Source organism: Mirounga angustirostris, unplaced genomic scaffold (assembly GCF_029215605.1).
Source record: "Mirounga angustirostris isolate CCGP_5_RB_7025 unplaced genomic scaffold, mMirAng1.0.hap1 SCAF_2, whole genome shotgun sequence".
Lineage (NCBI taxonomy): Eukaryota > Metazoa > Chordata > Mammalia > Carnivora > Phocidae > Mirounga > Mirounga angustirostris.
Genome location: NW_026991710.1, coordinates 16,624,307 through 16,641,621, shown reverse-complemented (window position 1 = coordinate 16,641,621; position 17,315 = coordinate 16,624,307). Strand labels below are relative to the sequence as shown.

Below are 17,315 nucleotides of genomic sequence, written 5' to 3'. Positions count from 1 at the left end.
CATTAATAGTATTGATTTAACATAACATAATAATAAAAAATAAAATAAAATAAAATAATTCATTTCAAATTTTAAAAGTAATTAAAACAAAAGAACAAAATTTTCTCAAAGTACTATCTCTTGGTTCATATTTCCATGGAAAACTCACATTAATTACCCGAATAAGAAAGGACTCATCATCAATCATAGTCCTCCTTTACATTCTTATGGATGTGAGTGATGAAAATTTTGCTCATAAACAGTAATGTCACCTCAACTCATATCATGTTTATTGGGTAGTAGGCTTGGGTCCAAATGCTTGCTGTTTTATTTAACTCATTAGATCCTTACTATGTAGCTCTATAGAGTAAGTAGTATTCTTATGGCTCCCTTTGTATAATTTTTAAATTTCGTAATTTTAAAATACTTACATTTACACTTACCATTTTGATCTCCCTGAACTTCAGTTTATTTACGTAAACTGAGATAATAACATTACCAGCCCCACAGTTATTGTAAGGGTTACATGAATTAATATATCTGAAGTGCCTAGCTATTAGTGCTGGCTATTAGAATTTAAAACTTAGGCATAGAGAAGGTGATAAACTGCCCATGGTCCCACAAGTAAGTAAGCAGGTGAGTCTGAGTTCAGCCAGAGTCTAGCTTTTTATGGTCCCTTTAAAGTGTAGCAAGTAGATTGGAAAGGAATGAATTTTGTTTCGTGTCACAGTTCTTTGAACTCCTTTCAATTTATTTGTCAAAAATCACCTAGTGATTCATCATAAAAATCATTTTTGGTGATCTATCAGCTGACAATTTAGTTATATCCCTTATTAATTTTGTTGAAATTAATAAATTAAAAATTGACTGTGAAATGATGTGTTACCCTGGGAATTAGCATCCAGTTGGAGAATAATATATTGTATTGCCCGCTATTTGACATTCCAGAGGACTTTATACCTCAGGGTCATACACCATAGTAAGTTTCTGAAATGGGCAAGAAGTATGCTTGTGTGTTTCTTTTTCAATGAGAAAGTGGTTTATGAAGGGGAAGGTATGCAAAGAAAATCAAAAAAGTTGATTCTCTTAACACAATCTATACTCCCTAGAACATATTTGTGCCCACTTCCTTGCTCTAATCAACCATACAGTTTTCTGTGTGTGGAAATCAATGAGATAGAATAACATGAGATGGCTGTCTCCACCCTATTTATTCCAGGTTGAGCCTCTCAGTGGAACAAAAGTAAGTGAATGGCTAATACTGCATTTCCAGAGGTCATCTGTCCTTGCACAGATGGAAGAACCCTTGAATTAAAAGTGACATCCTAGCTGCGGCCTATCTTATACATAGATCATTAAATAGTTTGAAGGGTCCTAAGGAGGAATTGACTATTTTGCTAGTATATTTCTAATAGAATGTATAAATAAGAAAGGAGTAATTATTCTTCTCTAGATTAAAAATAACCAAAATTATCTTTAAGTTAAGAAAGCAGAAAGATTCTTCTAACTATGGTATAAAACCAGATTTCCTCTAAAAGAATACACAATTGTATAAGAGACAGGATGCATAGGGCAAGGATCTATATATCATTACTCATCTCTAGAAGAAATGTCTACTCTCACTCTACCATGTACCCCCAGCTATGTGTCTGTTCCTTAAAATTACCGCTTGAAATCAAGACATCTGGTGTGTACATAATAATTCATGTTTAAAGATTGTTTTCAGATAATCAATATTATAGACAACTAACCTGGATTACTGAGAACTCTGGTGGGTTCACCTATAAGGATCTCTTCACTGTTACTCACTAAATTATCTTACTACTATACTCATAAACTTGGAAAGTATTCAAACAAAAAGCCACACATTTCAAATACTATTCTGAGGATGCCAAAGGGGAAGTTTTGGAGAATATCAAAATATTATCTGGATACATGGTCCAACATTCCAGGAAAATTATGTATCAGAACAAGGTTATAACAAAAGACTTCATTTTGATTAAATCGTGTTGAGTTTTGCCAAAAAATTCAATTTAATAATTAGAAAATTAACAGATCATTATTCTAATAGTTGAAAATTAAGGAAGTAGAATAAGATGTGTTTTTTAGTACTTCCTTTTCAAATGGATAATGTTGAATATGTAGTTTGTATATAACTATGTCAAAGGGTAGATAAACTTTTTAGCAGAACTATTCATGATGACTCAGGGGAGACAATGGTAATTGTCTTTGGGATTCTGGTGTCCATTTATTGATAATGTAACTCTTGGCCTAAAAAGATCTCAAAAGTCCCATGAACAAATATTTTAGAGATAACCATTTATTAATATTAAACTTGTTAACATCAACCAAACGGACTTATTGGTAGTTGTTTCTAGAAATTCATATTGCTTTTATTTCAAAAGTATAACATTTTTCAGGATGCCTGGGTGGCTCAGTTGGTTAAGTGTCTGCCTTCAACTCAGGTCATGATCCCAGGGTTCTGGGATCGAGTCCCACATGGGGCTCCTTGCTCAGCGGGGAGTCTGCTTCTCCCTCCGCCTGCCCTCCATCTGCCACTTCCCTGCTTGTTCTTTCTTTCTCTCTTTCTCCCTCTCTTTCTCAATCTCTGACAAATAAACAAATAAAATCTTTAAAAATATATATAACTTTTTCACAAAGAACTGTACACACACAAAAGAATATTGTGAAGTTGGCAACTGAATTTATTTGTAATCACAGTTTTTTATAATTTCAACCCTGCAATTCCACTTTCTAAAATCAAATAGTAAATATCAAGCCTTCAAATATTTCCTAAATGTTGGAACTCTAGGTAGTTTTAGTTCTAAATATAACTTTCTCTATTTCACCGGATGCATTTTATAAAAGGGAACATCATATAGTAAACAAGTAAGTCTTTCACTTATTATCAGGTGACCTTGCCAACTAAACTGACTTCTCTGAATATTCATTTCCTTATCTACATAGCTACCTATTTCACAGCATTATTGTATGGCCCTAATAAAAAAAATGTACTTGACAGTTCTATGAACAATTTAAAGTAGTATAGAGATCTAGATATTTAAATACTGGTCATCATAAATTCATGCTGTATCTCTTTTAGTTCAAAAATTGCAAAATTGGTTGAAAAATGGCAGCTAAAACAACCTTCTTTATATCATTCTTCATGTTCTCACAGCACTCTCATCAACCATGTCTTTCAAGCTTTTAAAACGTGGTGTTGGGGCACCTGGGTGGCTCAGTAGGTTAAGCGTCTGCCTTTGGCTCAGGTCATGATCCCAGGGTCCTGGGATCGAGCCCCGCATCGGGCTCCCTGCTCGGCGGGAAGCCTGCTTCTCCCTCTCCCACTCCCCCTGCTTCTGTCCCCTCTCTTGCTGTGCCTCTCTCTGTCAGATAAATAAATAAAATATTTAAAAAAAAAAAAACAAAAACGTGGTGTTACCTTAGATTCTTCTCTCTCCAGTCTTGCCAATTTTGCCTCAGGAACACCTCTTGAATCTGTTGTCTTTCTATATTCCCAAATACCAATACCTTTGTTCATCTTTTCATCTACTCTTGCCTTGTCTGTGGAAACAACCCCTTGTCTAGCATTCTTGTTTCCATGACTTTTCTTATTCAAATTCATCCTCCACCATGCTGCAAGGATTATCTTTTAAAAAATGCAAATAGATCATTTTTATTCTTGCTGTAACTCTCCATTTTCCACAGAAAGTAAGACCTGACTCTTCCGTGAATCATTCATGTTCATCAAAATCTAGCAAACCTAATTATGGAGCACACCTTGCCTATCCTCCTGGGTGTCTTTTGCCCTAGCCCTTTTGAATTTCATAATTCCACAAATACGCTTTTTCATGATTTTCAGCCTATGCTAGGTTATCCTTTCCATAGAATGTTCTCAAGTGACAGGATTGTGTAAAGATAGAAGTGAAAGCATTTCAAGTTGAGAAGTACCATACTACAAAATTATTATTAATGCTATTGTACAGATCTTAATAATTCCAAAAATCTTAGCCCACACATACAATGACAATTGATTTTTTTTCTAATATCTATCTTAAGACTGTCCAAGAATAGTCTACTATGTCATTTAGCTCACCAGAATTTAAAAATCATATAAAATGAATAGTTTTAAAACTGAATAGCTTTGGTAAAGTAGAACATTCAAAAAGGTTTCTCCTTCATATCTCTTGGAAATTGTATATAACTGGATATATAATTTGATATTATAAATTTCAGTCCACGAAAATTACATTCTGAAATAATTTAATTAGTTAAGAATGGTAAAATGATACTGTACTTTTCATCTTTTATAATTCCTTTATTTAAAATAGCTGAAGGTCCTTTAATAAACATTTCTGTGATAGAAATATGTAGAGAGCAGTTCCTCTTCAGACATCAAAGCAAGGTCCGAAAAGGGAAGATTATCCTTTACTACATATGTAGAGTGATGTGCAAACTTGAAATTGAGTTTCTGAGGCCAGTTCCACTAAAATCTGGTGTTGGAGGAATGGAGCCAGTAATAATGATAATGCTTTAAGAAACATTCATTGAGCATCTCCCATGTACTAGGTGCTTTCTCATTTAACCCTCAAAGCAATGCTAAGCCATACATATTTATATTCCTTTTTTTATATACATTAAAAAATGAGAGTAAGAAAAGAGCAGAGACTCTTCCATGGACACTGAGCCCTGAGGCAACAGAGCAAGAAATCCTTTCATTCACAACCATCTATTGTATGTCCGCCATGCTCAGTTAGTGCTGTGGCCTGGAATACAAATGATGAGTACACCCGAGACTCACTCTTCAAGAACAAATGTTTATTGGGTTGACACTCAGGACTGTTTGGCTCCTCTCTCTGACAGCACACGGACTAAAGCATGTCAAATTATAAAACATGATAGAACTGTTACCGTTATTTTTATTACTATCATAATTTTTTTCTCTCACATCTCCCCTGCTCTTAATCCTGATGACCTTAAATTTCTTGATCATTTTCTAAAATAGAGTAAAAAAGAAAGTGGATGGAAAATAGAGAGGCTTCTCCTACTACTGGGCCTTTGCACCTGGACGCCTTGTCTGAGTACCTTTGTATGTTGGAGCCTTGGCAGAAAAGAGCATTAGCCTACAATACTTGCACTCCAGATCATATCTTATTAAACTTGGCCTACTTTCCATTGACCTTTTTTCTCACAGATTTGGTTTCCCCAACTGTTCAGACTTCCCTTGTGGATTTTTGGATTGAACCTGGACCCAGTTGTATAATCCCTGGTTTTGATGCAGAGTGCATTTTGAGTAGGATACTACCTTCTCCAATTCCAATCCATAAAATCCTAAGGAGGAAGATTCAAGTGAGTGGAAGGGAGAATAGAAGATAAGGAGGCAGGGCTCCTGGGTGGCTCAGTTGTTAAGCGTCTGCCTTCAGCTCAGGTCATGATCCCAGGGTCCTAGGATTGAGCCCCACATCGGGCTCCCTGCTCTGCGGGAAGACTGCTTCTCCCTCTTCCACTCCCCCTGCTTGTGTTCCCTCTCTCGCTGTGTGTCTCTCTCTGTCAAATAAATAAATAAAATCTTTAAAAAAAAAAAAAGAAGATAAGGAGGCAAGGTGGCTAGACTGCAAGCTTCAGGAGGGCAGAGAACATGGCTGTCTTGTTTACTACTGAATTCACAGTATCTAATACAGCATCTGGAATCCATAGGAATTCAATAAATCTGTGTTAAAAACCGAAGGCAAGGCAAGGAGAGCCAAGGGAGGTTTCAGGATTACAGAGTACTTTTCCTATTTTCAGAGGAAATACTCTGATAATCCATCTTCCTCCAAAAACATTTTTTGAAAGACGAAAAAGAAAATGGATAAACTTGATTCAACATCAATCCATACCATATACAGCTTGATCTACTGCTATATCTGGTAGCCATGAATTCTTTAATATCAGAGAAACCAATTACTACCAAGCATGTGAAGGGTTCTTTATATGTACTTAAAATAAAGAGGAGTATAGATTTGGAGTGCAAAAAGAAGTAAGATGACTAATGTCTTCCCAGTAGAGAAGTTATGAAGCCCTGGGACATTCTACAGAGGAAACTTTTGTTGGATTAGCACCCCATCTGTTTGAGGAGTTAGCAGAGTAGTCCTGTCTGGAGGCAACAGTGGGGATGAGCTTGCTTAACATCGCTTTAAACTCTGGGACTTGGTGATTTTTGAACAATTCATTCTAACATAAATAATTCACAAAGAAGAAAACTTACACCAGAAGTGTTTCAGTACTTTTGCCTTTAATAATGCCCGAGGTCTTTCTTGGAATAAAAAGGAAAAGGAAAACTGAAAAGGATTACCTGCTGACAATTAGAGCTGTGTCAGTGACAGTTAGCCCCAGTCCAAGGGGGAGGCCAAGTTAGCTATGTCAAAACAGAAGGGCTCCAACAGGGTAGTCTTTTTGACCTACCTGTCATTTATTAGATTTTACTCAAGTGAGTTGGCTGGCTAAAACAGTTTTTTCATTGCAGAATCACACATTAACTCTGTTTTCTTGAAGGATAATGCTTATAATTTGTGCAAGATTGCTTGAATTTAGGCAGTCTGTTGAGCAAAAACTCCCAAATTTCTTCACAGGACACTGTAAGTTTTCTTTTGCCTAATAGAAGGCAAAGATGGAGTTCTGCAATAAAGCATTTTTTTAATACAGCCATAAGGTATTTCTGAGTTGTTACTACTACATAAACTATGCTGGGTTCTCAGGGGAAAAGAGACCAAAGCATGGTTTCTGCCCTTCAGGAGTAACTAGTCTAGGAAAAAGGATGCCCAAATTAACAAAGATCAGCTCATTCTGAAACAAATCTCTTTTTGGTTCATGGGAGGTAATTGTTATAAGGCTGTCTTAATTTCTATGGGCTGTACAAAAAGCAGTTAACATTTAGAATTAATATTATGAAATGTTTTCACTGATTTCAAATGAAACCCAGTGTTCCTTCAAGCTAACAAAATTCCCGCCTAGGAATGTTCTTCGTGTCCCTCAAGTGATTGAAAGATTGGTATCCAATGTTAGTTGTTATCTCTAGACTTTCCAGTACTTTCTCATAACTCTCAAATAATAACTAAGAATCAATTCCCAAGCCATCAACAACCATGTTTATTTAGCATGCTAGGCATCGTACTGGTATTTTCCAAACACCATCTCAAATTATCACAAAACCTACAAAATAGGCATCATTTCTGGTTGAAAACAGACTGAGGGTGATTATAGATCATCTCCAAAGTCATATATCTCAAAAGTTTTCAGTGCCAAAATTCAAATTTCAACTTATTTGGAACAGGCTCACACTGCACTGGACCATTCCACCTTTTCAGAATCTGCAAGTTTCTTGCAGATCTGCTTCCTCCTTTTTCTTCTCTTATGCCCTGCTGTAGCATAGACCCTCACTAACCCCTTTAAGGAAAAGAGACATAAATCGAAAGAAAGAACAAGCTGCTTACTGATTTGAAAGAAGATCATTCCAGGGAGAATTAAGAGCAGGTACTATGCCTGTGTCAGGAGGGTAAATAGAGCATCCAATAATTTGAAAGAATGCTAAGGAGATTGCCATATGAAAGAAGGCGAGCTTGGTAGAAGAGAACTTTAACAATAAACAGAGTGATTATTATCTCAAAAACTATGGAAAACCACTGAAAGGGTTAAGTTAAATTTGGGGTGAGAATGGGATTTCATCAGATTTGTGTTTCAAACATAACTTACTCATCCCTGAGATGTCTATCATAGGCTGTCCTTAGGCCCTCTCCCAGTGTCCCAATCCTGGTTCATTTCATTCTTATTCTTTATCAGAAACTTATGTCCTTTCTTTCAGGACATTGTCTCAAAAATGGTTTTATAAACATTAATGTGAATAAGTCATCTGCTCCTACTGGACCATGAGCTTCATGAAGGCAGGACCAGGGCTGGTCTTGCTCACCATTGTATTCTAAGACAAGGCACAGTTTGGCACAGAAGGTGTTCAATGGATATTTCTTCAAATGATGAGGAGAAATTTAAAAAACTACAGGTATGCACCCTCTAGAGAAAAGAGCTGAAGCAAGAGTCCTTCAACAAATATAAATGATAAATATGAGATGTGCAATGGCAGAAGAACCTTCTCCCAGACCCAACCCAATAAAAAGGAAGAGGAAAAAGAAGAGAAGGGAAGGAAAATAAAAATGACTGGGACTAAGCAAAAACAGTTTAACTTAGGACATTGGAGAAGATAATCATATAAGATGATATTAGAAAAAGGCTAGTCCATTATGGATTTGGCTTAACCATTGCTGCAGGACAATTAAGTCTCAAAACAAAAGGCTTTGATAACTGAACAGCCATGCTTTCTATGAGCAAGACTTTGCCCCAAGGGTTGGGGCAGCAAAGAGGAATTTTAAACTAGATTTCCATTTAGCTAACATAAACTGCATCCAGAACATGCTGTGATTATAAGTAATGTTATTTCTGATTTTTTGAGTGGATGCTAAGGGCTACCAATTAAATTGAACTTCTAAAATCTTTTGAACTCATCTATTCATGGAAAATTCATTTTCCCTTCCTTCCCCACTGTGTCTCTCCTCTACTTTATAATACTATTTCCTGCCCCCCTTGGGTTGCACACAGAAACCACATACATATTTTCTATTAGTGGGTAAATCTACTGAAACTCTTATGAGAGAAACAGGCAACATCACGACAATTTTATGGGATGAACCAAGTGTACCATGATAACCACAAAAAGATAAACACTCCTAAAAAGCCACTCTGGGGGCATGTAGACAGGAAATGTTAGTGGAGTTCAGAGAAAAGAAATCTTTAGGGCAGGAATAATCAAAAGAGCCTTCAGGGAGCGCAGAGAACATTTTATCAGAGAGGTGATTCTGAGCAGAGGTGGACAGAGCTGACTGTGGTATGACCACAAAGAAACTTGATGGATGGTAGGGCCATGGGGACATTGAAACTCATTCATCCTTCCCCCTAAACTCTCTCGCTCAGGAATGAACCCAAGAATATATATTTGGGGGCATCACAAAACTTCTTCCCCTTATCCAATTATATCATAAAAGAATCTAAAAGGGGAAATTTAAAAATTCAGGTTGAAAAGGCTTTTCAACACCAGTGTGCCCAGAGAATTTTTTTTTCCTTGCCTTGAAGAAATTCAATCTCATTCATTCTTTGTGATGTTAAACTGAGGGAAAACACTTTATCATGCTTCTGTGTAAAGAAGACAAGATTAGAGTGATGTTGGCAATGACAAGTCTTTTCTAAATATTACATCTAAAGTCATAAAATATTTACGTCTTCACTGATTAGTAGATTAAATACTATTATGCTTCAAATCCAATATATGTGTATTTTGTGCATACTTACATATATATAAAAATATGTATGTATGCTTTTTCTTTTTTAATCTACATTAGACAACATCAAAGTCCTGAATGGCTTGCAGCTAATTTTAGTGAAATGCTATTTTAGAAAAACCTACTGACTATATAGGTATTTTCTTTGTTCTGCAGAAAGAAAATTAATTTGTTGTATTAATGGATATATTTTTAGTATGCTGTCTGTAAAGCTTACATAAATAAAAATTTCTCCTTTGTTTCTTTTTGCCCAATCTGAAAACATATACCTCAAAGCAAATATTTTCATGGTTTTAATTTTCTTTCTGGAACTCATCCTCCCTAAAAATAAGTAATGAGCCATTTTCTTATCTTCCTTTGCACTCCTGCTGGGTAGATCTGAGGGTGAACTTCAAAAAGCATTGCTATGACTCAGTTGCAAGAGCTGGTGTATAGGACAACAAACTGAACTTATTTGAGTATAATATTTTCTTTCCTGGGGCATGTAAGAGAAATATTCATGTTGAGAATAAACAACATTTATTGGCTCTTCAAAACATTTATGTCATGCTCGCAGATCATAAACTGATGAGTAAATAGTCATTTGAAGAAAGAAAACTATAGGATAGGGAATACAAACTATCATAGAACTTTCTTTCTCCCTAGAGTCTGGCACTGCAAGGATGTATAAGCAGTCTTCAGGGATCTAAAAGTTCCAGGACTTCTCAGGGAATTATTATCTCTCAGAGCTTTCTGATAATTCCCAAAAACTCTGATAAAAAGGCAAGCTTCTTTCTTTCTTTCTTTTTTTTTTTTTTAAAGATTTTATTTATTTATTTGACAGAGAGAGACACAGTGAGAGAGGGAACACAAGCAGGGGGAGTGGGAGAGGGAGAAGCAGGCTTCCCGCCAAGCAGGGAGCCCAATGTGGGGCTCGATCCCAGGACCCTGGGATCATGACCTGAGCCGAAGGCAGGCGCTTAACGACTGAGCCACCCAGGCGCCCCAGCTTCTTTCTTTCTATAGTCACATAGTCAAATGCATTTCTTACAAGAAGCAGATTACAACATGCTGGGTGTGTCATCCAACCAAATAGGCTGGTCACCATTTTGACCATCTCTATACTATTTGGCAAAAGATGCTATTACCAGCCTGCTTTTGAGCTGTTGACTCCTGAAGAGGCACGGTGTGACTCTAATTAGACCTTGGGGCCAGTTATTTGGAAACAACAAATATCTAAGTGCCTACAGTGATAAAAAAGTAGGGTACAATGCTGAAAGAGATAGCTGATGATAATAATTAATAATGATATAATAATAATACTATTGTCTTATGAGGAATAGTGAATTTATTAATTACTTATTGAATGCCTGGTACTGTTCAGAGTGCTTTAAAAAGAACTAATTCAGATAATCCTCACAACAACCTTAGGAGCTAAGTATACTGTTATCACCATTTTACAGCTGAGGAAATTTACAGTGAGATTAAATAACTTGGCCACACTCACTCAGCTAGAGAGGAATTTTAAGAAAGGCACTGTCTCTACAGCCCAGCTGCTAACCACTCTGCTAAACTGCCTATAATTGCAAGCTACAGTGGAGCACTTGGGGAAGAAGTTCTGGGAGTGGGTTTAGGAGATAGGAAGGTTTGTATAGAGAAGTTAGTAGATAAGCTGAGTTTCTTTTTCAATTAAAATATAATTTGTATACCATAAATTTCACTATTTTAAAATGTACAGTTCAGTGTATTTTAGTACATAATCAGGGTTGGGCAGTTGTCACCATTAGCTTGCCAGAGCATTTTCATCACCCCCAAATGAAACCCCATTCCCATTAGCAGTCACTCCCCCTTCTCGCTTCCCCTCAGCTCCTGGTTATCACTAATCTACTTTCTGTCTTTATGGATTTTCTTACTCTGAACATTTCATATAAATGGACTCATACAGTATGTGGCATTTTCCATCCGGTTTCCTTCAGTTGGCATGATGTTTTCAAGATCCATCCGTGTTGTAACATGTACTGCCTTTTCATGGCTAAATGATATTCCATTGTATGAATTTACCACAGTTTGTTTACCCATTTATCAGTTGATGGACTCTTTGGTAGTTTACACTTTTTGACTACTATTGATAATGCTGCTATGAACATTCATGTACAAGTTTTAATGTGAACATATGTTTTCAATTCTCTTAGATATGTAACTAGGATTGGTATTGTTGGGCCTTATGATAACTCTGTTTAACTTTTTGAGGAACTTTTAAACTTTGTTTCCCTAAGTGGCTCAACCATTTCACATTTCCACCAGTAGAAATGAGTGTTCCAATATCTCTACATCTTCCCTAACAATCATTATTGTCCATCTTTTTGATTATAGCTATACTAGAGGGTATAAAATAGTATCTTATGGTGACTTTTATATGCATTTCCCTAATAACTAATGATTCTGAGCATCTTTTCATCTGCACACTGGCTGTATATCTCCTTTGGGCAAATATCTATTCAAATCCCTTTTTCATTTTTAGAATTAGGTTGTCTTTTAATTATTGAAATATAAGAGCTCTTTATACATTTTGGATGCTAGATCCTTACCAAATATATGATTTGCAAAACTATTCTCCCATTTTATGGGTCATCTTTTCTTTTCCTTTTTTTCTTTTTTTTTTTTTTTTATTGATGGTGTTCAATTTATTTATTTTTATTTATATTTTTTATTTTTTTTTGCTTGTGCTTTAGGTGTTATATGTAAGAAACCTAACCCAAGGTCAGGAAGATTTACACCTATATTTTCTTTTAAGAGTTTCATCATTTTAAGTCAGACATTTAGGTTTTTGAGTTAATTTTGGCATATGATGTGAGTTATGGGTCCAAATTCATTCTTTTGTATATGGATATCCAGTCAGCCCAAGCTCATTTGTGAAAAAATTATTCTTTTCTCATTGAATTATTTTGGCATCCTTGTAGAAAACCAGCTGAACTAAGTGTATGGAGTTTTTTCTGAACACTGACTTCCATTCCATTTACCTATTTATCTGTACTCCAGCTAATACCCCACAACCTTGATTTCCATAGCTTCACCAAGTTTTAAAATCCAGAAATGTGAGTTTTCCAACTTGTTCTTATTTTTTAAGATTTTTTTATGGTATTTTGAATTCCTGATATTTTCATTTCAATTTTATGAGCTGCTTGTCAATATGTGTAAAAAAGCCAGCTGGGATTTTGACAGGGATTGCACTGAATCTGCAGATCAGTGTGGAGGTATTACCATCTTGAAAGTCATGTCTTCTACTCCGTAAATATGGGGTATCATTTCAGTCACTTAGGTCTTTAATTTCTTCCAACAAGGTTTTCAAGTTTTCAGTGAACAAGTCTTTCACTTCTTTCGTTGAATCTGTTTCTAAGCATGATATTCCTTTTGTAAAGAATATGTTTATTCTGTAAATGGAATTATTTTCTTAATTTCATTTTTGAATTGTTCATTGCTACTGCAGAGAAATACAATTGAATTTTGTATACTGGCCTTGTATACTGTGACCTGCTGAACTCATACTGACTGTGGATGTTTTTTTGGTGGATTCTTTCATGTTTTCAATACACAAGATAATAATATCTGAAAATAGAGATAATTTTATGTCTTCTTTCCAATGTGGATTAATCTGAGTTTTGAAACATATGTAGGACTTAACTTAGAAGATTGGCAGAGGAATAATTCTAATTAGAGTCATAGAAATGTAAAATACTGTGCTTTCTTTGAACCATAGTGCCAGATTATGAAGGCCCCAGTTTGAAGAAGTATGTAGCAGAAGATGAGACTTACTAAGAACCAAAGGATAAAATTAGGGAGGGCCTTATTATCTCACACAGGAGTGCTGAGCAGGCACTGATACACTGTGATCTGGGTTAGGGTGTGACCAGATTATTGTTTCAGAAAATTCAGTCTGGTGTCCACATGGATAATTACTTGAAGGCAAAGTTTTTGGTAATGATTCCAGTTTTCTGGTTTCTGCAATGGAAGGGATAATAGAGTCATTCACAAATCTGTTTGATAAGCTTATAACCTTATTTATAAATACCCAAAATGAAAAAAAAAGATAGGATTTATTTTCTGCATCAAAGAAGAGGGTGAATCCAATAAGTGAAGGCCATTTCTACACTGATTTATTTTTAATAGAGAAAAGGAAAAGTCTTAGGAGCAAAGCCTCAGTTAATCACTGACAGCTTTGGTCATTAAGATGTCAAGAAGATAGTAGCACAATTCGATTCAGCCTCACTGCACTCATCTCTTAAAATGAGTCATGGGATCAGACAGCACTGAAGTTGTGAACTATTACCAGAAATTTACCTGCTCTCCTCTCTTCATACATAATCTTCTAAAACTAACTGACCCATCTTAAAGCAGCAGACATAAGATAAAGTCAACCTCTTTTTTTTTTTTAAGATGTTATTTATTTATTTGAGAGAGAGAGAATGAGAAACAGAGAGCATGAGAGGGAGGAGGGTCAGAGGGAGAAGCAGACTCCCCGCCAAACAGGGAGCCTGATGCAGGACTCGATCCCGGGAATCCAGGATCATGACCTGAGCCAAAGGCAGTCGCTTAACCAACTGAGCCACCCAGGCGCCCTCAACTTATTTTTATTCACACTTGATTAGGGGTCCCTAAAAGTGCCAAAAGCCAAAAGTGCATAGCTTCTTGAATAATGAACCATGAAACTGAACACCATGAGTAGAGTTAGTGCCGTAAGCAAACAAAATTTATATTACAGTTAACTGGACACTTATTTAATAATATTCATAATGGTCATTGTGCTATATTGTAAACTTAGTCATAAAATGAGGTCATTTCTTTTTTTTTTTTTTAAAGATTTTATTTATTCATTTGAGAGAGAGAATGGGAGAGAGAGCACGAGAGGGGGGAGGGTCAGAGGGAGAAGCAGACTCCCCGCCGAGCAGGGAGCCCGATGCGGGACTTGATCCAGGGACTCCAGGATCATGACCTGAGCCGAAGGCAGTCGCTTAACCAACTGAGCCACCCAGGCGCCCGAGCTCATTTCTATGAACAAGAATAATTCGTAATTTTCAGAGTCAAGCCATTTCCTTGTTTAGTAAGAAGAAAGAGTAACCCTGCAAAATATAGAAAGAAAACTTCTGCTACAACAAATGTAGATTTGTTTCCCTCTTTATCCTAATCTAAGTTAGTTAGAAATAGAAAGTTTAGAGATAGTTTGTACCCCAATTCATTCATTTTTCCTCTTTTTGAGTAAAAGTCTTCGTTGTGAAGTTTCCAGAGTATTAAGGGTTCAGATGCCTCTTATTCATTTTTCCAGGGTGGGGGGGAATCAAATTCTCAGCTAAAGTGAGAGGTAAGGCTTCCTTTGGTAGCCGGGTCCAAATGCTGCCCTGGGAGTTCCGTCACTTGGCCTTTAGCTCATGGCCTTAACTGCTGTGGCTCGATGGTACCCATTCTCAGGCAAGTAGGAGGGAAGAGATGTGCTGGCTACAACAGTCGTTTTATCATGAAAGCACAGGCGTCCACCCATCCATGAAAACAACAACATAGACACTGGTAAATGTCTCACTGCCACAATTTGATCACCTCAACAGTCACGAATGGAAAGAGGACAAGAGAAATGAGTATTAACTTGTTTCAGTCTTTTTTTTTTTTTTAAAGATTTTATTTATTTATTTGAGACAGAGAGAATGAGAGAGACAGAGAGCACATGAGAGGGGGGAGGGTCAGAGGGAGAAGCGGGCTCCCTGCGGGACTCGATCCCGGGACTCCAGGATCATGACCTGAGCCGAAGGCAGTCGCTTAACCAACTGAGCCACCCAGGCACCCAACTTGTTTCAGTCTTAATAGTGGAGGCAGGCAAGGGAGAAGAAAGTTGGAATACGTAAATGTAAATATATATCGGAACCAAAGTGTTCCAGATGACAGAGTAAGTGAGGAGAAAGTGGAGCATGTTTGTTTCTGGCATGCATGGGCCCCAAGCTCCTTAATGGGAGTGTCCCTGGACCATTTAAAGGGGATGATAGTCTGTGTTCTGTATGTTTGTATTTTATAATATACACACTGCTTAGTGGGAAGTTGTGTGTATATTATAAAATCTCAAGCTGCTTGGTAGTGAGCCAAGGGTGATATGCATAGCCAATTCGATCATTTCGTGGATGTCTAATAATAGGAAGATTATACACTGAGTTACAAGGGCTATACATTTCTTATAAGTGTTTCTTCTTAAAATAACACTCTATGAAAAACAATGAAGAAAGCAGGAAAACACAAAAGTAAAATAAACAACAAAATAGTCCCACAATCCAAAGGTAACCACTAGTCACATTTTGGTATATGTTTTTCCAGTGTATTCCATGAGCAAACTGGAGCCTACTTTTTCACTTAGCAACAGATCTAGAGTACTTTCCCATGACCATATGTATTCTTCTATAACAGAATATTTAATGGCTGCATATCATTCTGTCATCTGGAGTTACCATTATTAATTCAGCCCAGGGTCTGATTATGGACATGAGGTCATTTCCACTTGTCAATTGTCACAGTTTTCTGTGGTTCAAGTTGTTATCCCAATAACAATGACTGATATTTATGAGCTGTTTACTAGGCAATTGTTACTGTACCAAAAACTTTACATTAATTATTTTATTTAAGCTCTCAAAGAACTAAATGAGGCAAAAACTATTATTATCCTTGCTCAACCCATGGGGAAACTGAACCTTAATAGCTTAAATAACTTGCCCAAGCAAGAGAGCTGTACGTGCCCAGCACGTGTATGTTCTGAGCTCCACACATGGCAGCTGTTACAATTACGATCGGCTCCATACGGGAAGAGGAGTATTAGGGGAAACTTCACTGGGGAGATGTCACTAGAACCTGGTCACACCTGCAAAATTACCCCTGACCTGTTCTCTATTCAAAATGGCAGAATATAAGCGGCTCAATATAAATCTTAATCCATCTGAGATGAATTCTCACTAGCTATACAAATAAATATTAGAAGATAGCTTTGAGTCATTCAAGGGAACAAACCTAAGTCAATTTTCAGCACAATTAGTAGGTTGGGAAGACTATAATGACAACGGGTAGATTCAAAGTATTAGGCTTTCAGAAAGAATGACAAGAAGACTCCCAAAAGAGATAAGGGAACAGTTATATCTAATTTGATTAATTAGATTAATACCCAGCAGTAGGTGCTCAGGGACATTACAAAAATGTACAGTATTCTAAATCAGGAAACTCCTTTATCAGAACAAGTTGTTAAGTAAATAAATATCCATGAAGAACTAGCTTTGAAATGTTGATGGTTTGATAACAATCCAAGGAAATTTGATTTTTTTTAAAAAAATCTTTCAATTCTAACAACAGCACCAAGAGAAGAACCAAAGTAAGTAAGTAATCATTATCCTTTAATTATCAAACTACCATTCTCTCAAATTCCTAATGAAAATGCTTTTAAATAAATTAGGTATTTTTTACCTGAATTTATCAAAAGCAGAGTTTATTCAGCAAAACTGTTATCTTTGTCATCATGGTTATATAAAATATACAATGATGTTCAGTTTTTAATGTGTTTTCGTATTTATTTCATTTGAATTTTCATAATCAAAAATCACATGAGGTAAGATTATGTGTCTAGATTTTATAGAGATTTAAAAGAGATCTGTTTAGTAACTTAACCAAATTTTCAAATCTAGTGATCAACAGAGCTAGAATTAGGGCTTCCTAATTTTTAGTCAAAATTCTTTGACTACTATATGTTAATTGACGCAAAAATCAGATTAAGGATTCTTTTAATTTACATAACGCCATATTTGGTCTCCTTAGTTCTAACCTGTGTTAGCATTTACAACTCAGTTTCCATTATAATGAACCTCAAGGGTGAAATTATTCCTTTCATGGTACTGAGACTTTGTTATATTTGTGTATTATTTATTTATTTATTTATTTATTTAATATTTAGAGAGGTAGAGAGAGAAAGTAGGGGAA

General features: G+C 36.1%; 1 protein-coding gene across 3 annotated transcripts in view; it reads left to right on the top strand.

The window, feature by feature from the left end:
- The window catches only part of KCNIP4 (potassium voltage-gated channel interacting protein 4), a 1,124,788-nt gene that overhangs the window by 956,008 nt on the left and 151,465 nt on the right, over positions 1–17,315 (top strand). The gene's annotated exons all lie outside the window — the stretch shown is intronic.